At 40.0% G+C, this 22074-nt stretch overlaps 1 protein-coding gene across 2 annotated transcripts in view; it reads left to right on the top strand.

Moving 5' to 3' along the window:
* The first annotated feature begins 772 nt into the window (after window positions 1–772).
* RNF2 (ring finger protein 2) overlaps window positions 773–22074 on the top strand; it is a 55345-nt gene continuing 34043 nt past the window's right edge. For both annotated transcript variants that reach the window (XM_025364559.1, XM_025364549.1), the window contains exon 1: window positions 773–1099. The gene's annotated coding sequence lies outside the window, so the exon portion shown is untranslated. The remainder of the gene's footprint in view (window positions 1100–22074) is intronic.

The raw sequence follows: 22074 nt of genomic DNA, 5'->3' as shown, positions 1-22074 counted from the left end.
GAGCTATGCAATTTACGTAAGTCACATAGACACACATTGGAGGTTATGAACCTAGTTTGTCCGATTCCCACTGCAGTCCATTGGTTTATGCCTCAAGTGCCTTCAGATTTACGGTCTGGTATTGTTGGCTATCTTCTCAATAGAACATGACATCTCAACAATAGTACATCTTGAGATCAGGGAACTTTCCATTCTTCGTTACTTCAGCTCATAATTTATACGCATTAAATGTCGGATAATTTACTGGAGACTGACTGGCTGTGTTTTAGGTAATGATTACATCTATTAATCCATTACTTCGTAAATCCTCAAGTTCAGAAGATAATACCGGAAGGGGCCAAGGAGGTAGGATAAAGCAGCAGCAAGGTAAATAGCAAGAACTGATGACCACAATCAGAATGTTAAGCTAAGTTTAGAGTGGAAGGTCATTTTCCCTGGAGTAATTACACTTGCAGTTTTATCCTGCAAGGATGAAAAGTTTATGTTTGTTGTATAAGAGTGGAAGGGTGCCGAAGTTCATGTGAAGTTCTGCAGACCAAAGCTTAATGAGGATTTCCGCCGGTGGGATAGGTTTAAGAGGACGAACTCACGAGAAAGAAGTCTGAGTCCAAACCTCAGAGGCCGGCCAGGGCAGTGTAAAGGGTGGGCCGAAGCCAGGGCACAAGAACCTAAGCAAAGGTTAAGCACGAGGTGGAGGCGCCGTCACCCGGACGTTGCCTGGGGGCTGCGTCGGGCCGCGGTGGGCGCCGGGGGGGCGTGGCCGGCCAGCCCAGGGCGGGGCGGTGGCTTTGGTTCTCCAGGCCAACACGCGGCGGCGCACCCTCCCCTCGCGCCGCGGGCCTCCCCGCGCCGTGCACGTCCTCGTCCCGCGCCTCCGCCCCTCGCTCGCTCGCTCCTTCCCGCCCTCCCCGCAGCGCCGGCCGAGCCGGCTTCCCCTCAGTCTCTCATGAATATTGAGCGGCCCCTGTTGTATTTCCCGAGCTCCATTGCGGAAGCCGAGGCTCGCCATATTGTGCGGCGGCGCCGGCGGCCGCGGCAGCTCATACCCGAGTCTTGCTCCGGCCGCGGCCAGCGGAGCCCCCGGCTGGGGCAGGAGCCGGTGAGTGGGGCGGGCGGGGAGGCGAAGGGCGCGGAAGCGGCGGGCCGGGACGCGCGTCTGCTCGGCCGCGTTGCAGGCGACTGACGGGGACCGCGGAGTAGGGGGGGTGTGTGTCCGCGGGGGTGTGAGGGGACATGGCGCCGCCGCCGCCCCCGGCCGCTCTTGGGGCGGAGACGGCGGGGGAAGCGGCTTCTTATTGTTCCCGTGTCTTCGAGGGTCGTGGGAGGGAAGGGAGATGGGTTGCGGAGGACCCAGTCAGCGAAGCGCCGGGATTCCTTCCTTCGCCGCGAGCCTTTCGCTACCCTTTCCTCCGCGCGGAGGCCGGAGCTGTAGCGCGGCCCCCTTGCCTCCGGGGGCGGGGGCCCCAGCCTCTCTGCAGCCCTACTCCGGAGGCGGACGGAGTGGAATGCGGGTTTTTTCTCTGGGCTTCCCCCTCGCAGCCAGGGATGTGTCTCTGCATCGTGGGGGTGGGGTAGGGGCACTTTGTGCAGATATCGCTCCTTCCTCTTGGGGGGTCGGAGTCGGGGTTCCAGTGTAGAGGAGCTGCTTGACGTCGGGGTTCCTCGGGGTGACCCCTTCTGCTTCACACATTCCTGGAGTGCCGCCTCCTGCTCGGGAGTATCTGTTGCTGCTTTCTAAAGCCGCGAGCTTACCCAGGAGGAGTCGTGGGGGGAGGGGGTGTCTTGGTTAGTTTCTGCGGGAAGCTTCGCGTTTTGAACCCTGTCGTTCATGCTGAGATCCTAGTACCCACTGTTGCCGGGAGCCCACGTCCTGCTAGTCAGAATCGTTTGCCTTCTGCAGAAGTCGCCTTCTTGCTTTCAGAGATGGTGTTAGTAAAAATTCATCTCAAACTTGGAGGTTTATTTCAGTTATTTGCCCGCTAAGACCAATTATAGACCCATCTATTTGAAGCCCCTTTGGGTATCTTTTTCGAGGCTGTCGGAAGTTTTAGAGAATGTAACTTTACATTATAAAATGGTTTGAAGATGTCAGTTTTCTTTGAGGTGCCGTGAAAAGGATATAGGTTTGCATTCAGCATTTTAGTAATACGCTGTTTTTTAATTTAAAAAAATTAAGGCATGGTTTCACTGTTTTAAACCGCGGATATGTTTAAAACGAATGTACGAGCGATTTGCATTACATAATCTACTTTTGGTAGTTCCAAGATGATCAGTTGGAATACTTAGTCTAATTGGTAGCTAATCTGTCTGTTTTGCATTAAGTGCAGTTGTTGAATATTTTAATAACTTAGGTTGGTGTGAGAGTTTGCTTCTTATAGTGAAATTTGATCCTTTGATTTATAAAGTATTTAAATAGCAGCAATATGACTCTTGGTTATTCCCTTTTTCCCCTGAAATTTCTACTTTTCACAATCAACAAGTATCTTTAAAAATCTTGATTGTACTCTTAACCTACTTTTTAGTAAAATAATAGGTAGTTATTATATGAGACTCCTTTTTCTAGGAGTAGCACAGCGAATATGGTCTCTCACTTTTTGTAAGGATTGTAGTTATTTCCCTCAGGTATCCTTGTGGCATCCACATTTAAGGTTAATTATAGTAGAGGCAGATTTATGGAAAAACCTGCCCGAGTCAGGCCAATCCGTCTGAATATTTGAAAAATAAGCTAGTTATCGTAAAGTGTGTTGCATAGAAAATTTTCCAGTTACAATCACTAACATAATGTAGACCATGCAGACTTTAAAAATACTGGGAATCTGGAGTTTTTCTCTGCCTGTGTGAAGCTCCCAGATTTGAATGGATGGAAATATAGACCAGGTCAGCAAACATGTTTGGAATTTTATTACTGACCTACAGTTTGTGGTGTCGCGTCTGTGTCTCTGATTTGATTTATTCATGATTTGTATTTATATTATGCAGACTTTGGAGTAAAGGTGATATATATGCCCAATGAATAATATATAACCAGATGTTTCAGTGACAGTTTCATTTCTATACATTAGCAAAGAAGCATAATTTCTTCCAGCAAGAGAAATGAGTTAACATTAAAACGCACTTTATTAAAATTATGGCAGTGTTTCTAGTATGACTTAAAGCGCTTCATAGTTTTGTAATAACTCATTTATTAAATTCTGGATAAACTAAAAATGCATCAGAGTTTGCAGCTTTTAAGAAAGGAAAAATATGAGATTATGTACTCTGCCCACAGATCTACAATTGATTTTTAATTCGTGTTATTTATTGCACACGCTGTAGAAGACATTGTCATCAGACAATGGTTAATTTCTTGATTGAGTCATTTATTTGACATCTTAGCTGTCATAGCAACTTATTGACTGTTTCTTTGCATTTAATACTGAGTAGGTGCCCATATAATTTGGGGTACAAAGGTGGTATTATAGCATTTACACAGTCCATTCCTTAAAGGTCCACATATCCTGACTGTTTGCCCACTGGTCTTCTGCCCTTTCTGCCTATTGTGTCTACTGGGTCTTCTGGTATTTCTTGTGGGAAGTGCAGTTTGATTGGTCTTACATAAATATTTTGATTGTGGTCATGAGACTCTTGGCATTTAAGTAGAGGCTAGTGTTAGTGTGTTGCCAGGTAGGAGCTAGGTGATGAGTCCCTATAGGTGCTAAGAGTTTAGGTGACCCATTACGCAGTTTTGTGTTGTGTGGAGCAACTCCGGTAGAACTGGCCATGTTCTTAATTCTCCTTTGCTTTACGGTTTTTAGGCAGCTGAGGCAGAGTGGTGTGATTGGGCTTAGTTATATATCTTGTTGGATGCTCAGGAGCTATAGACATTGCTAAAAATTCTAAGATTTCTGTTGCTTAAATTTACCTTCTCCCATTTCATTTTGAGAATTAACCTGTTTGCCATTTATCATAATTTTAAAAAATCAGTTTATCCGTATTAAGTACAGTGGTGAAGTTATTTTTGAAATTAACCTTGGGTTAAATTTGCTAATGAGGGCATACTATTAAGTGAAGTAACGAGCCAAATGAAAAACGTAAGCATTTTGGTCATTTGTTTTTAAAAGATATGTTACTTATGGCCTCTTCTGCAAGGGGGATTTCTTTTTTTTCTATGCTATAGAGTGGAGTTGTATGAAAAGGTTAGATTCTAAAGTCGATGCATAGAATGAAAATCACATTTAGTAAAAAAAAAAAAAAAAAAATCATGCTTGAAAATCCCTCAGGAAGGCACAACAACATACCAATAAGTTCAGCTAAGCTTTGGTGTTGGAGCAGATTACCGTTTCTTTGAGCACTGCGTGAAGTAGTTAGCTTGCATTTAGGGACCTTGCAGTTGGGGCGGGGGGGGGGGGGGGGGGGGGGGGGGGGGAGGAGCATTCGAAGGGGAGTGCCTTTAAATTTAAGAATCTGGATCCCTTGGGAGGCCGAAGTAGGTGGATCACGAGGTCAGGTGTTGGAGACCAGCCTGACCAACTTTGTGAAACCCTGTCTCTACTAAAAATACAAAAATTAGCCAGGCATAGTGGCATATGCCTGTAATCTCAGCTACTCAGGAGGCTGAGGCAGGAGAATCGCTGGAACCCAGGAGATGGAGGTTGCAGTGAGCTGAGATCATGCCACTGCACTCCAACCTGGGTGACAGAGCGAGACTCCGCCTCAAAAAAAAAATCAGGATCTCATGCCACAGTATCAGAGGATGTGAGAACTGGGACCACTGGGGAATAGCAGAACAATTTTATCATTTCACATTATTTCTAGGATATGTACTATATTAACAGAGGTGAGTGCATCTGTTTGGAATAACTTGCACTTGTAAAATTATTTCTCATTTTCTCTCTCATTTAAACAGTGTAGTAGTTTAAATCACAAAAAGTGATTTTTATGCTGCAGCTTAACAGAAGCAAATTTAGAGGGTTTCAAGTTATCCTCTATGAAATAGTTTTTATAAAATAACCCAAATTTTGTTTACTTTCCCTTCAGTGAAGCAGCAAGATATCTGAGAGCAGTTAGAATTATTGTGTTTTACAATGTACTAGGGTACAATAGAGGAAATGGCGACTTCAGTAGGAATTTCAACAGAAAGGATTTAATATAGGGAGTTGGTTAGATGAATGTAAAAAAAAAAAAAAAAAACAAAAGCGGGGGAGGGGGGAACATTACAGTAATCAGAACCTAAGAGCTCAGAGAAGAGGTTCTATGGACCGGGTGGTGGACTTTTGAGTAGGTCAGCATTGTGCAGTTGCTGCTAGTACTTATGAAGGCATGTGTTACTGCTGGTTCTGGGAGAACCACAAAAACCTGGAGACTGGAACCATTTGCTAACTGCCAGGGTCAGGGACTGCAGTTGCTACTGACAGGAACTGGAAGGTTGTCCCTTCTCCCATCTTCCTGTGTTCCAGTCTTCACTTACTACTGCTATTGGCAAAGCCTAATGAGATCCCAGCTGGCAAAGGAGTTGGTGAAACATGGTTGCAGTCTCAGCCATAACAACATAGAGTCTGGGAGGGTAGTTTTGGAGTTGAGAGACAATAAATAAGTAAATGATGTGGACAAATAGTGTAGGTTAAGATGTAGTAATTTAAATAGGGACATCTGTGTTAACATTGCCTTTCAAAAAATATTTATCTTCTGTATGCCAGACCCTATGCAAGGGAGGAGGAATAGAAAAATGAATCAAACAAGGTCTTTGTCCTTGAGGAATTTATAGTTTAAGTGGCAACAACAAATAAACTACTGTACAGTGTTTTCAGTGCAGTAACAAATGAGTGCTGTGTTTTGGGAGCCCAAAGGACATAGCAACCAACTTGCCTCTTCTCTGCCTACCTAAACTTTATAACTACTCTTTTTGTCTTCTATCCTGATTAAATGCAATTTCATTCTTTCTGACTGCTGTGTTCAACCCAGCTCGTGTGAAAACTTTTTCTCTGAGATATCTCAATTTTGTCACATAATTATTATTTTGTATTTCTCTGTGCTTTATTCATCTAGATTATAAAGACCAGTGCTTTCTTTGCACTTTAGCTTAGTACTGTGCACGTAGATGCTTGAGAAATACTTTTTTCAGTGGCTGATGGAAGTAAAATATTGATCATTACCTTTCTAGACATCATTTCTTCCTTCCAAGGTCATTAGAAAATAGTTTGGGTAAAGTGTTACTTGATTTTACAGATAGAAAAATTGAAAGGGTAAAATAATCAGCTAATTTAAACTGCATAGCACCAATAGGTGATCTAAAAATGGGGCTTTGGATTTCTGATCCCCTATCTTTCAGAGCCAGCAGTTTTGACAGGCATTCCTTTTCATGGCTAAATAAAATTCTCTCCTACTTCTTGGTATTTTATAAACTAGTGTTCTCAATCTCAAGTTATTTTGGTGTGGGATCAGGAGAAATTCCTCATTTCAGTTCCCAAAAATAAAACATTATGTAGTTTCTTAATTGTCCACTCTTTGTTGTCTTTTTTTTCTCCTTCCTGTATTGATGACCACTACCTCTATTCGCTATTGCGAAATGTGCACATCAACAGTACTTCATTTTGACTTCTTTTTAGAAGAACGTTCTGCTTGTTTCCCCCACCGTTCACACACCATGTTGATTTACTTTAAAACCAACTAATTCTTCACTTAAAAAAAAAGATGTATGCCTCCATGCCAGTAATTGCATTAAACCCTCACTATTTACACTGTTTGCTATATAGAGTCTTATTCAGTCTGGGACAGCTGTCTTGGAACCCAGCCAAATGTTTTCTAGAAGGCTTTACTATATTACAGAAGGGGTAGTATTGTGTATAGTAGAAGGAGTTGCAGAATTGAATGCAGGAGACTTGGTTTCTAGGTCTGGTTCCACCACTAGCAAGATTCTTGGCCTGAGCCTATTTTCTTTTGTCAAAAAAAAAAAAAATTTAAAAATATCACCCTCACTGACCTTACAGATTATTTGAAAAGATACAAGAGGTAATGTAGGTAAAGGGGTCTTTGTAAAGAGTAAAGCACGTTGTAAATGTAAGGGGTGTATGTGAAGAAAGAAAAAGTGAGAGTGAGATCCATTGGTCCCTGGCTTGGATCTTGGGGATGGTTTTGTGTCTACTTTCAAGTTGTTGAGTTTCTATATTTAAAAAAGTGTTTAGGGTGCTAATGGGGTGTGAGAGGAGTTGTGAATGTCCTATAACCCTACTTGTCACAAATCTGGTTGATAGTGTAGCATCCCCCCCTTAAATAATGTCTTTTTTTTTTCATCTTTCAAAATTTTTTATTGAGGTATAACTGTGTACAAAAATACACACCAATTTTTACATATATACACATTTTATGTATATATGTATATACATATTATAAACATGTATATATGTATATTATAAACATGTATATATGTATAAATACAAATACAACTTTTACATACATACATACATTTTAACATATATATGTAAATATATATGCATGCACCCATGTAAGCACATCTCAAATTAAGAAGAACATTCTATTACCCAGGAAAGTTTCAGTGTTAGCCTTCCGCTGCTGATCCTTTTCCCTCACCTGTGACACCCCCCATTATTCTCCTCCTCTGTTTGATCTGACATCATGGAATATCTGTTCTTCTTCAGACCATTTCAGACTCATTCCTTCCTCTTGTTCCTTTTTGGAGACCTTTCCTAATAACTGCAGCATTCTTAACTCTCCTACCACTCTTAACTCTCCTACCACCAAACCAGAGGTACCCAAAGTAGGGGATAGGCAATCCAGCATGTAACACACAGGTTTCTAGCACCACTATTCATGATACCCAAAAATTGAAACAGCTGAAATGTCTGTCAACAGATGAATGGATAAACAAAATGTGGTATAAACTTACAGTGGAATATTATTCAGCCATGAAAAGGAATAAAGTACTAATACATGTTACAGTGTGGATGAACCTTGAAAATATGCCAAGTGAAAGAAAACCACAAAAGGCCACATAATACATGAGTCCATTTCTGTGAAATATCCACAGTAGAAAAATCCATAGCTTGGTGGTCATCAGAGGTTTGGGAGATGGGGATGAAACTGCTTAATGGGCAAGGAGTTTTACTTTGGAGTAATGGAAATGTTTTGGAATTAGGGTTAGTGGCTGCACAAGACTGTGAATGCACTAAATGCCACTAAATGTTCAATTTAAAATGGTTCGTTTCACCCCGGTAAGGTTTTTAAAAAATGAAGTGGTTATCATTTTAGGTGAGCTGAAAAGTTTGAATGAGGCATAGACTCCTTGAATTTTTAAGCCGTGAAGTGCTGGGCAAATATCAGCTGGAGATGCTGAAGGAACGAACTACCTGAGGGTCAGCAAGTATGGCTTCAAAGCTCTGCCTCAGGTAATGATAATGATAATAAGAGATGGTGATAATAATAAGAGATACTACACCTACAATGCTTAATATGAGCCAGGCACTGTTCCAGGTACTTTACATCTAAAAATTACTAAATCCTTACAACTCTTAAGAGGTGGTATGACATCACATTTCCATTATAGACAAGGAAACTGAGGAATTGAGAAGTTTAAATGAAGTCTCCAAGACATAGGAAATGACAGAGTCCACATTTGAACCTAGGCAAGTCAGACTCTAGACACTGAAGTCTCAAACACCAGGCTCTGCGCTAGGAACTCTCCAGGTTTTATCTCATTTAATCCTTTATTAAGGAAGGTATTGTTATTTCCATAAAAAAAGATCCCCTTCGTAGTCTCCCTACATTCCGTGCCTTCTAGTTTTTCCCCTACATTTATTTTTATGTTGATCTACATACTCCTGTCATTATTTTCTCATTTTGCTTCATTTTCCTTTTTCTTTTCTTTTCTTTTTTAAGAGACAGGATCTTGCTATGTTGCCCAGGCTGGAGTGCAGTGAGGCAGTCATAGTTCACTGCAGTCTCCAACTCTTGGGCTCAAGTGATCCTCCCACCTCAGCCGCCTTTGTAAAAAGCTGAGATTATAGGATTGTGCCAGTGTGCACACTAATTTTCTTATTTTCTTTCTTTTTTTCAGAGATGGGGGTCTCATGTTGCCTAGGCTGGTCTTGGACTCCTGGTCTCAAACAGTCCTCCCACTGTGGCCTCTCAAAGTTCTGGGATTACAGGCTTTGGCCACCACATCCAGCCTGAATTTGATTATTTGCATTTTCTTTTGGTCTTCCATTACTAGAAGGCTGGGATTTTAATTACTGTTGATTTTCCAATATCCAAAACAATGTGTGGTACATAATAGGCTCCAAAATATCTAAAAGGAATAGTGCACGTGACATTAACTAGTATTAGGTCTTGTGTGCCTGTGTTTGAGTAAGATTATATAATACGTAATGTTCTCCTTTTTAAACTTAATGTCTTGTATTAAAAAACAAACAAACAAAAAATACCTAGATGTAGCTCATTCTTGGATGGATGTTAATAACCCAGATTGGATGTAGCAGCATTTACTTAACCAGTTTCCTGTTAATCTACATTCCCCCCAGTGTTTCTCTAGCATGCAAACAATATGGCATTAAACATCTTCAGAAATGACTTTTTTTGCATATGTGTACTTATTTCTCTATAACTAGTGTCTAGAAGTGAAACTGCCGGGAAAAAGGATATATACTTTAAAAATCTCTGTAGGTAATGCCAAGTTTTGCTCATTATCCACTCCTGGCAGAGCTGCTACGGCACACAATGGGTTTCAATATGCCTTGGACCAAACTGGATATTATTATTTCTTTTTGCTAATCTGATGGCGGAAAACGGACCCTCAGTTTACAGATAAGGAAATGGCGGCTTAAGTTCCGCGACTGTTCACATAACCGGCAAGTGGCAGAGCCGTGATTTGGCATGAGAAGCGACTCCGGAGAGAATGCGACAAAGCTGGACACTCTGCTCTGTGTCCTGGGGCACGTCTGGTGATAGATGGGCCTTGCCATGCTGGCAAGCAGGCCTTTCTCTCCCATCTAGGCCTCTGGCACCTCCGGGCCGGCGGAACGCTGGCTCTTCTCCATTACGAGTGCCCTTCCTGAGAGCGGGTTCCTCAGCTCTAAAATGGCGGCCGCCAGGACCCCGAGGACACGCCCCTAGAGGCAGGGCCTGAATTCCTAAATAATTGTCTTTCAAGGTTGACATGCCGCCTCAGTTTCTTTTTTCTTTTCTTTCTTGTTTTTAATTTTTTTTTTTTTTTTTTTAAAGACAGGGTCTGTTTCGCCGGGGTTGGAGTGCAGTGGCGCCATCTCAGCTCACTGCAACCTCCGCCTTCTGGGGTCAAGCGATCTTCCCACCTCAGTCTCCTGAGTAGCTGGGACCACAGGCGGGCGCCGCCACGCCCGGCTATTTTTTTTCTATTTTTGGTAGAGACGGGGTTTCTCCATGTTGCCCAGGCTGGTCTCGAACTCCTGAGCACAAGCAGTCCGCCCGCCTCGGCCTTCCAGAGTGCTAGGATTACAGGCATGAGCCAATGCACCCGGCTGTTTCTTTTCACCTGGGATACATGTGTTGATTATATCTTGAGAGAACACCCCAAAAGTTTCGTTACACTTGTAGGAAAAAAACTATCACTTTGCAGATTGTTTAAATGACTAGGGCCTGAGGGAGTAGGGAAAGCATGCTCTACAGATCGAGTATCCCTTTTCCAAGATCCATAGGACCAGAAGTATTTTGGATTTCAGGTATATTTTTCCGGATTTTGTAATATTTACTTTATACTTACCAGTTCAGCATCCCTAATTCAAAAATCTGAAATCAGAAATGCTCCAATGAGCATTTCTTTTTAGCGTGACTTTTTTGAGCGTCATGTCCATGTCCAAAAAGTTTTAGATTTTCTTATTGGGGTGCTAAACCTGTATCGTTTATTTTGTCTGGAAATTACTATTGTAGTTTTTTGTTTGTCTGTCCTTGTTTTTAAATTTAAATGGAGTCTCGCTTTGTTCCCCAGGCTGGAGTGCAGTGGTGTGATCTCAGCTCACTGCAGTCTGCGCCTCCCAGGTTCAAGCGATTCTCCTGCCTCCTGAGTAGCTGGGATTACAGGCGAGCGCCACCACGCCCAGCTGATTTTTGTATTTTGGGTAGAGATGAGGTTTCACCATGTTGTCTAGGCTGGTCTCGAACTCGAACTCCTGAACTCAAGTGATCCGTCTGCCTCGGTCTCCCAAAGTCTGGAATTATGCTAAGTGTGAGCCACCGTGCCCAGCCTGTAGTTTCATTTTATATGAGGGTTATATCAGATTCAGAAAATCTCTGCTTTTAAAAATATACTTGGCAAGATTGGAAGTTATATCTGTTGTTTAGTTTTAATGAACCTATCCTTTTGTCCTTGATCTTAAAATTTTTAGTTAGCATATTTGTGAAGAAAACAGGGCTCTTCGAATTAGTGCCAAGGTGGGTTTCTTTTTATATAGATAGCTGTGGGGTGCTATCCTCTAGGAACATTTCCTCATATAATTGTAATGTATGTTTTTAAAGGCTCTCAAATATTAAAGTACTATCTAGAATAGTAAGACTAACTTTCTTTGTTCTTAATGTTATTAGAATTGTTACAGTTGCATTGAAATGTAGATCCCATTTATCAGTTTGGGTTGTTCTGTGATAATTTGTTAGTCTCTTGAAATTTTTTTTTTGGGAGTTCTCCATTACTTGAAGAGTTCTTCATTACTTGAAAAGATAATATAGTTGTGTATAATGTAGATAACATTATTAATGTCAGTTTAATTTGTTCTGAAAGCTTTTGAGTAATCTTTGGAATACTTGATTTAGGAAAATTAAGACAATATTGGTGTGCAGTGAGAAAAAAATTTTACAAGATAAGTTATCCATCGTTCTTTTTTTTCTTTTTGTTTTCTCATTTTTTAAAGAGACAGGGTCTCCCTCTGTTGCCCAGACTGGAGTGCAGTGGCACGATCATAGGTCACTGCAACCTTGAACTCCTGGGCTCAGGAGATCCTCCCAACTTAGCTTCCTGAGTAGGTGGAACTATAGGCATCCACCATCACATCTGGCTAATTTATTTTATTATTATTTTTTATTTTTGTAGAGACAGGGTTTAGCTATGTTGCCCAGGCTGGTCTCAAGCTCCTGGCCTCAAGTGATCCTCCCTCCTTGGCCTCCCAAAGTGCTGGGATTACAGGCGTGAGCCACTGCACCTGGCCTATCATTCATTTCTTAAATGGATTGTTTTTATTTTTAATCCCTATGTTCAATATGTTGCTTAGTCCTTTTGGAAGTAGTTTAAGAGCTAAGAATGGGGGGAAATCCATAAATTATTACTTAAATTGTCTTTGAATAAAATGTTATAGCATTCAGTTGTTGCTTTTTTCGTTTTTAAAATTTATTTTTTAAATTTAGGAAATTTGGAGAAGTAGGAAAAAATGCTGTTGGTACTTAATTACACATTTTGCTCAATTTACGTTTGGAAATAAATTTTAGATTTTGGTTTGATTTTGTTTAAAACATAGTTTTAACTGTATTTTATATGTAGATATAAATTTATGTATGTTTTAAAATCTGGGCTGGGTGCGGTGGCTCATGCCTGTAATCCAACACTTTGGGAGGCAGAAGCAGGAGGATCACTTGAGACTAGGAGTTCAAGACCAACCTGGGCAACATAATGAAACCCTGTCTCTATGAAAAAGAAAAATAAACAAAATTAGCATGGTGTGGTGGTGCACACCTGTAGTCCCACTTACTCTGCAGGCTGACATGGGAGGATTGCTTGAACCCAGGAGTTCGAGGCTGCAGTGAGCCATGATCACACTGTTTCACTTTAGCCTGGGCAACCCTGTCTCAAAAAAAAAAAAAAAAAAAAAAAAAAAAAATAATCTAAATATCATTCACATTTTCTGTGCCATAGCTAGTTTGTTAACGTTTTTAATGATTAATATTTCAGGTGTATGAACCATAGTGTATTTAATCATTTCCTTGTGGTTGGTTTATAAGGCTTTTTAAGATTTGTATTTATGTTTATGTTGATGATAAGGTCATCTATTATTCATGTGGCAGTGGGGTGGAAGTAAAGCAGTACTTGTTGTCTCTGTAAGGTTACCTTTCCAAGAATGAATCTGTGACTGTCTTTGATGGCAGTAGCTTGTTGTGCAGTAGAGTTGAAGAAAACAAAGAGGGAATGAAAGAAGATAGCCTGTTTCCCCATGTAGGCTTGATAATTCTTTTTTAGGTAGTGCAGAGCATATGTTCTTGACCTTCAGTCCAGGTGTCTCTAAGGATCCACGAATACAGTCATCCCTTTGTATCCACGGTTTCGTGTCCTTGGATTCAACAAACTGCAGATGGAAAAATACTCTCGAGGAAAAAAAAACACACACACACAATAAAAAGTAAGAGTGCAACAGTTTAAAAATAATACGAATTTTTGGCCAGGTGCAGTAGCTCGTGCCTGTAATCCCAGCACTTAGATGGATGGATCACTTGAGCCCAGATGTTTGAGACCAGACTTGGCAACATGGTGAGACCCTGTCTTTACAAAAACTACAAAAATTAGCCAGGCTTGGTGGTGCACACCTATAGTCTCAGCTACTCAGGAGGCTGAGGTGGGAGCATCACCAGAGCCTGGGAATGTCGAGGCTGCAGTGAGCCTTGATTGCACCACTGCACTCCAGCTTTGGTGACAGAGTGATACCCCGTGTCAAATAATAATAGTAATAGAAATTTTGAAAATGCAGTCTAGCAACTAGTTACATAGCATTTATATTGTGTTAGGTACTATAAGTAATCTAGAGATGATTTAAAGAATATGGGAGGATGTGTGTAGGTTATGCAACTATTACCCCATTTTATGTAAGGGACTTGAGCATCTGTGGCTTTTGGTGTCTGTGGTGTGTGAGTATCTTCAGAACCCCATGGATACTCAGGGAGAACTGTACTCTGTAATTTTGTGTGCATGTGTTTTTGTATGTCTTTTTTTCTCCCAGAGGTGAGAGTTCCTTACTTTCATCAGATTCTTAAGGGGAATGTAGACCCAGAACAGTTAAAAACCATGGATTACAGGAATTTTGTTAAAAGCAGAGGTAGAGGGAAAACTGTAAAAAGTATTTGAAACGGCATCTGTTGTCTTGAATTAATGTTAGTTTTCCTTCCTCTTTATTGTTAAGTAATGTGGAATGAGTTTTGTTTTTGAGAGAATGGATTTTGCTACTTTAACTTCTTAAGTTTTTGTTTATTGTGTAATGGTTTTCTCTTTTTAATATTGATTATTTGAAGAACTCACGTTAAGATTATCAAAGTCTAGTTGTTTATAAGTAGCTTTGCCCTAAGTGGCATTTCAGTATATGTATTTTTGTTGTTTGGAGCTCTTTGCATTATTTCCAGAGCAGTAGATTTTTTTAGATATCACCTAAAACATGCTCATTTTATGGATAAAGAGGTTTAGGTCTGTATATTGACTTGGTTAAAGTCATGTTGATTTCCAGTATATATGAAGTGTGCCATACTTTTGCTGCTTTTGTGAACCTAAATATTATGCTAATTTTAGATTTATCAGACTATAAAACTTCTAGTAGTTTCTGGTTTCTTGTTCTAGCTTCCTCTTCCTGGTCCCTGACTTTCTTTCAGCCTTTGAAACCTCTGGAGCTACTTCTGCCAGGATTAAGCTTTTTTGTTGCAAGTTGCAGAAATCTGGAGTCAAGGCCAGAAGAGAAGAGAGAGATTAAATTAGTTTACCTTTTGGAATTGTTTCAAGAATGAAAAATGAGAATAGAAGTCTCCTGAATCCCAGTCTGGCTGCTACTCCATAGTAGTGTTTTTTTTTTTTCTTTTTCTGCAAAAGAAAATCTACCTATGTGACAGGGGACATGGGAACCACATTCTTTGCTTATCTGTTCTTGGCTATTTTTGCCTTAAAACTGCTAAAAAATCTGTGCCTTATTGTAATATGGTAACAATAATAATGGGAGTTGAAAAATTGAGAGAAAAAAGTACCAAGCCCATATTACCTTCTAACATAACTTACGTAGCTGTCCTTGTAGCGCTGATGCAAATTAGTGTTATCTCTAGTCACATTACCTTACAAGTACTTCAGTCATTACATATGGTATTGTTATATTGAACGACTGGAAAAATGTCCTGATTGCAGCAGACATCTTCATATTAGTGGCTTTATTGTTGTAGTAGCAGTAGTAATAAATAATATGTTTGGTTGGTGGCTAAGCGTATGGCCTTCTCACTCAAACAGACCTGGGTTTGAGTCTTGCCTCTGACATTTACTGTGAGACCATTAAGCACGTTAATAGCATTGTTTTCCACAACTGGGATTACTTGGTCAAATAATATGAAAATTATATTTTTATCTCTAGAAATGAATTCCTTAGCTGGTTTTTGAATGGGTTAGTCCAGTTCCTGTTAGAAGAGTGTAGAGGTATTAGCCTTCGGCTTTTCTCTTTATTATCTTTCTGAATCTGATTATTTTCTTAGGTCTCTACCTGACCACAAATTTAGTTTGCCATTAGATTGTGGCCTTCCCAGAAAAGTAGAATTTGTTAGTATATTTCCAGTGACACAAGGGAATGTTACTGTGATTTCTTGCGTTGCTACTTGCTAAAGCTAACATTGGCACTTAATGAACATTTATCTACCCAGGAAAGGATAACAATCTTGAAATATACCACTTTTCAGAAGCTGCTGACTTATGCTATGGCATATGAGGCCTGGACTAAGAGTCAGTAGTTAGACTTGACTTTTTGTTTTGTCTTTAATTCAAATTTATGTAAATCTTTTAGCTTTGCTTTATGCCTTAGTTGTGTTTCACATATCCATCACAAAGATACAGGTAACTGATGTGTGTCATTAAGTCTACAGATTTATTTATTGGGGCCAATCATATGTGGTGTCAGCATAGAGTGGCAGTCAACAGTCAGTAGTAACCTGGATACTGCCACCATATCAGTATACTCCCTTGTTTAGAGGTTCCTATTATCTGGGTAGGAATATGAACTGAAGTTGATAGTTTCCTTGCTCACTTAAGGACTTAAAATTTTTCTGTTCTGCTTAGGAAATTATTGACATCCTTTGGTTTTCTTGGTCTAAGGGCACTCGGAGAATTAAAGGTAGTCCTTTTTAAGAATGTGATGAATTTTTGGAATAGAGTTGGTATGTGTTCAGGACTGAAAGCCTGGGTTATGCCAAAGTCTGAGGTTTAGATGACTAATGGGTCACTAGATTCAAATAAATTGGATGAATCAGTAGACTGGAAACTCCTTTGGCAAGCAGAGGTTGAAACATCCTTAGAGAAAATGAAAAAATCTAGCCTGGCAGATGAGAACCAGGAGGAATGAGTACCGGTATAAGGAACATGTCTTGTCAGAGGGACAGACCGTTAAGAATTGAGGAAACAGTCTGGGCAAGGTCGCCCACATCTGTAATCTCAGTGCTTTGGGAGGCTGAGGTGGGAGGATCACTTGAGGTCAGGAGTTCAGTACCAGCCTGGGCAACATAGCAAGATCCCATCTTTACAAAAAGTTAAAAAAGTAGCTGAGCGTGGTGATGAGTCTGTAGTCCTAGCTACTTGGGAGGCTGACATGGGAGGATCGCTTGAGCCCAGGAGTTTGAGGTTACAGTGAGCTATGAGTCACTGAGCCACTGCACTCCAGTCTGGGTGCTGGAGTGAGACCCTATCTCTTTTTTTTGTTTTTGTTTTTGAGACGGATCTCGCTGTGTCACCCAGGCTCGATGGAGTGCAGTGGCGTGATCTCGGCTCACTGCAAGCTTGCCTCCCGGGTTCATGCTGTTTTCCTGCCTCAGCCTCCTGAGTAGCTGGGACTATAGGAGCCCACTACCATGCCCGGCTAATTTTTTGTATTTTTAGTGGTGATGGGGTTTCACCGTGTTAGCCAGGATGGTCTCAAGACCCTATCTCTTAAAAGGAAAAAAAAAAAAAAAAAAAAGAAACAGAAATGGAAGGTTCTGATTTCAGGCAGAAACCAGCCAACCAAACAAAAAACCACACAAGATCACAAAACCCCAAATGTGGCAGCCTTTAGCACCAAGGCTACCAGTATAGAGGAAAATCGATAGCTTATTGTTTCAAATACATATGCAATTATGGCAGGTGGACGTGGAGAAGTATGGAAGTAGCCATTCTCTTTAAGACTGTGGAAAAAAAACGGCAGGAACCCTTAGCTATGACTTGGGGTAGGCTAGATGCGTGAATTTTAATATGCAATATTCCTCTTTTTGACTTTGAAAATAGAAGATTGGAGGAAACAACTGGTTGTTGGCTGAAGTATTCAAGTTGAAAGAAATTGCTAAAGGTAGAGTATTTTCTTAGCTCAGGAGAACAAGACTGTTTTTAGGCAATGCACTGTCAGAAACATTTAATTTAGCCTGCTTTGATCCGCAGAATATTAGAGTTTAGAGAGCTCTTGATGCTACTTAACATAAAGGTTTAAATTTACAAGTGAGGAAACTGGACCCCCAGCTGTAAGTGACTAGCCCTGTGGTTCACACAAGAATCTAGAAGCAGTGATTCTTTACCATTGGAGTGTATTTGTATAATAGAAAATTTGTGCCTACCCCTGTTTCAGTAACCAGTATTACTGTAATCAAGTTGTCTCCACCTTGTGGCAGCAAATATTTTACAAGGCTGAGTACAAACATGGAAGAAAACTGCTAGGGAGAACTTTTAACTGTTTTTGAGGAAGAAAGAGGCAGGTAGCTTTGTGACAGTTGTGTTGCTTTTTCAAAGGCAGCTGTGGGGACAGTGTCCTCATTGCCTACATTCATATTTTGTAACCTTATTAAGGAATTTATATACTCTGTATACCTGAATCAGGCAATCATTTATTGTTGACAGTGTAGGAAGTTATCGTGTTAAGCTTATCTTTTACAATTTTCGGATATACACACATGCATATTATATATACATAAGATATATGTGTATATATTCACATATACACATATTTCTCACTCTTTCCCCATCTTTGTCATGAGTTAGAAGAGCATGCTAACTTTATCAGTGGAGAAGAGAGAACTAAATAATGATGATGTTGGGAAACTTGCCCATTGCATGGAATGGAGTAGCTAGATCCTAGCCTCTTTAAATATAAAAAAAATTACAAGAAAGTATAGGTGGTTGTTTTTTACAATTTTAGAGTATGGTTTCCGAAAATGCCGAAGAAAAGTACACTAAAAATATATAAAAGATAAAAGTTGTGTACTGAAGAAGTCAAAAGACAAAGCAGCAAAATGGGGAAAGTTAACACTCATGACAGGCAAAAGGTCGATTTCCTTAAAAGAAGGAGTTATTACATGTTAACTTAAAAAAGAACTAACAGAAATGGATATAAATAATTGGTAGACCAAACAAAAAAAAAAAGGCCAATAAAACTGTGAAAAGATATTCTGTTTATCTCATGATTGAGGCTTGCCAATTAAAGCAACAAAGAAGTATCATTTCCCTCCCACTTATCAGATTGGACAGGGTGTTTTAAAAAAACTGTTGTTTTTCCCTAATTGGTAGAAATGTAAATTGGTATAATGATTTGACAGTATTTATCAGAATAAAAAAATTTCCTTGCCCTTTGGTCCAGTAATTCCACTTCTAGAAATTTGTCCCAGGCAACTTTTTGCCAAAGGTAACTTCTTCTTGTTAAAGTTAGCAAAATATATACTAAACCAGTAACTGTAAATGAGTGAATTCTGAGCAGTGTCTTTATTTGGGGAAGTACCATTTGGAAATGCCAGATGTTTCTTAGATCACTGAAACAGTAATTTTTTACACAGAATGCATAGAATAGTGATTCTCAAAACTGGCTGCACATAAAAACCATTTGACTGGCTTTTAAACTGGGGGTGGATGAGGGGTAAAGATACTGATTCAGTGAGTCTGAAATGCAACCTTGGTATCACAACTGTTTAAAAGCCCTCCAGATGAAAAATGATTCCTTATATATAGCCAGGTTTGAGAACTACTTCTTTAAAGGAAGACTTTTCCTGTGGGTGCATTTGTTTTTTTTTTGGTAGAAGATAAGACTATTGAGCAAATAAACTGAAGTTCGCATTTTTTGTCACCTTCTCCCACTCTTACCATTTTCTCCTGATAATTAGGGTTCAACTGGTGTATTAGCTTCATATAGTTGCTGTAACAAATTACCAAAATGTGGTGATTTGAAACAACATGAACTTATTATTTTACAGTTCTGGCAGTAAGAAGTCCAAAATGAGTCTTACGGGATTGAAATCAAGGTGTTGGAAGGTCTGTGACCTTTCTGGAATCTCTAGGGAATAATTCATTTTCTTTCATTTTCTAACTTCCTGAGGTTATCTGCATTCTTTAATTTGCAGCCCCTTCTTCCATCTTCAGGCCAGCTTCCCAGTGTCTTAGATTGCTCTCTTGGACTACTGCCCTGGCCTCCTTCATAACAGCTTCTTTGACTCTGCTTCTCACATCACATCGCTTTGTCTGCCTCTTAAGGACCTTTGCCGTTACATTGGGCCAAATGTGGATAATCCCGGATAATCTCCCCATCTTAAGAGCTGTAATTTAATCGTATTGGCAAAGTCCATTTTGCCATGTAAGGTTAACATGCACAAATTCTGGGGATTAGGACGTGGATACCTTTGAGGGATCTATTATTCACAGTGCCATAGTTAGAGACTTAATTCAGAAGGGCATTTAAAATTAACAAATTGAATATTTTAATCTGTCTTAAATTTATATCATATTCTAGCCCTAAATAAGCTTCTCTGTAGTAAGTTATGATTAATGTTTATTACCTCAGGAACAATCTTCAGTTTCTACTTTATTCTTAGCAATGTAGGTTGGATGGGATAGGATAGCTAGTCTTATTGCACCAGTAACAATAGCTATTGTATATTCTTCACAGAATCCTACTGAATAGGTACTTTATTTCAACACTGACAGGATTTCATAGTTTGATTTTTTTGGTAATGCTTTGGATAGTCTAGACGGTCCCCAATTTACAGTGGTTCGACTTATGATTTTTCAACTTTACAGTGGTACAAAAGCAATATGCATTCAGCATGCTTCTTGACTTGTGATGGGGCTACATCTGGATAACCCATCTTAAATTGAAAACATTGCAAGTTGAAAACACTTTAAGCTTATATTTTCAACTTACTATGGTTTCACTTTAGACTTAAGATATTTTCAATTTATGATAAGTTTATTGGGATGTAACCCCATTGTAGGTCAAGGAGCATCTTTATTGTTATCTTAACAATATTTTGTCTTCAAATCCATGAACATGGGATGTCTTTCCATTTATTTATGTCTGATGTCTTTCAGAATGTTTTATAATTTTCAGGATACAAGTCTTTTGCCTCCTTGACTAAGTTTATTCCTAAGTATTATTGTTTTATGTTGTTGTATATGGAATTTTTTAAATTTCCTTTTCAGATTGTTCATTGTTAGTGTATATGAATGAAATTTTTTTTTTTCTTGCAACTTTGCTAATTTCATTTATTCAGCGTTTTAAAGTTTTGTGTGTATGTGTGGAGTCTTTAGGGCTTTGTGCATATAAGATCATGTTGAGAGGTGAAGCCAGCTGGACTTCTGGGTCAGGTGGGGACTTGGGGCGCTTTTCTGTCTAGCTAAAGGATTGTAAAATGCATCAATCAGCACTCTGTAAAAAGTACCAATCAGTGCTGTGTGTCTAGCTAGAGGATTGTAAAGGCACCAATCAGCACTCTGTAAAAACGCACCAGTCAGCCCTCTGTGTCTAGCTAAAGGATTGTAAATGCACCAATCAGCCCTCTATTTCTAGCTAAAGGATTGTAAACCCACCAGTAAGCACTCTGCAAAAACGCACCAATCAGCGCTCTGTGTCTAGTAAAGGATTGTAAATGCACCAGTCTGTACTCTAAAAATGCACCAATCAGCGCTCTGTGTCTAGCTAAAGGATTGTAAATGCACCAATCAGCACTCTGTAAAAATGGACCAATCGACTCTCTGGAAAATGGGCCAATTAACAGAATGTGGGCAGGGCCAAATAAGGGAATAAAAGCTGGCCACCCAAGCTAGCAGCAGCAACTTGCTTGGGTCCACTTCCATGCTGTGGAGGCTTTGTTCGTTTGCTCTTCACAATGAATCTTGCTGCTGCTCACTCTTTGGGTCTGCACTACTACCTTTATGAGCTGTAACACTCACCTTGAGGGTCTGCGGCTTCATTCCTGAAGTCAGTGAGACCATGAACCCACCGGGAGGGACAAACAACTGGGGATGCTGTAAGAGCTGTTAGGGCTTTAAGAGCTGTAACACTCACTGCGAAGGTCCTTGGCTTCACTCCTGAAATCAGCAAGACCACGAACCCACCAGAAGGAAGAAACTCCAGACACCTCTGAAGGAACAAACTCTGGACACACCATCTTTAAGAGCTGTAACACTCACCGCAAAGGTCTACGGCTTCATTCTTGAAGTCAGCGAGACTAAGAACCCACTGGAAGGAATAAACTCCGGACACAATGTCATCTACAAAGATATTATTTTACTTCCTTTACAATTTGGATGGCTTATATTTCTGTTTCCTTTTTTTCCCCTACTTGCTCTGGCTAGAACTTCCACTAGTATGTTGAATAGAAGTGATAAAAATACTACTTCCTGCTTTACTGTCTCATTTTTTTTAGTATCAACATGTACACAGCCACAAGCTTAGGAGCCCTTCTTTCTTTCCTTCCTTTCTCATTTCCTGTATCCCATGTATTTTACCATTTAGTTATTTTTGAGCACTGCCTTTTCTAATTTATTCTTGTTAACAGCTCTACTGTAGGCCTTTCTCATTTCTTCTTCAGATTATTGCACAGATTAGGATCCTTGACTTTCTCAGATCTGTCCTTTATTATTGCCAAAGGTGATCTCTTCAATCATTGCACTGTCAGTCTTTCTTGACACCTTTGTATCGCATACTAGGCCTCACTGATGTAGTTCACATTTAAATTCTTCAGCCTCACCCTGTGCTGAGTCTGTACTCCCTAACTTCTTTTCTAGTCGTTTAATAGTGAACTACTTGGAGTTTCCCAGACATGCAATGCTGAGTGTACTTTTCCTTATTATGTTGGTCCTTCAGGACTGCTTTCTTTCTTCACTTGGTTAAC

Source organism: Theropithecus gelada, chromosome 1 (assembly GCF_003255815.1).
Source record: "Theropithecus gelada isolate Dixy chromosome 1, Tgel_1.0, whole genome shotgun sequence".
Taxonomy (NCBI): domain Eukaryota; kingdom Metazoa; phylum Chordata; class Mammalia; order Primates; family Cercopithecidae; genus Theropithecus; species Theropithecus gelada.
This window is presented reverse-complemented; position numbering and strand designations above follow the sequence as displayed.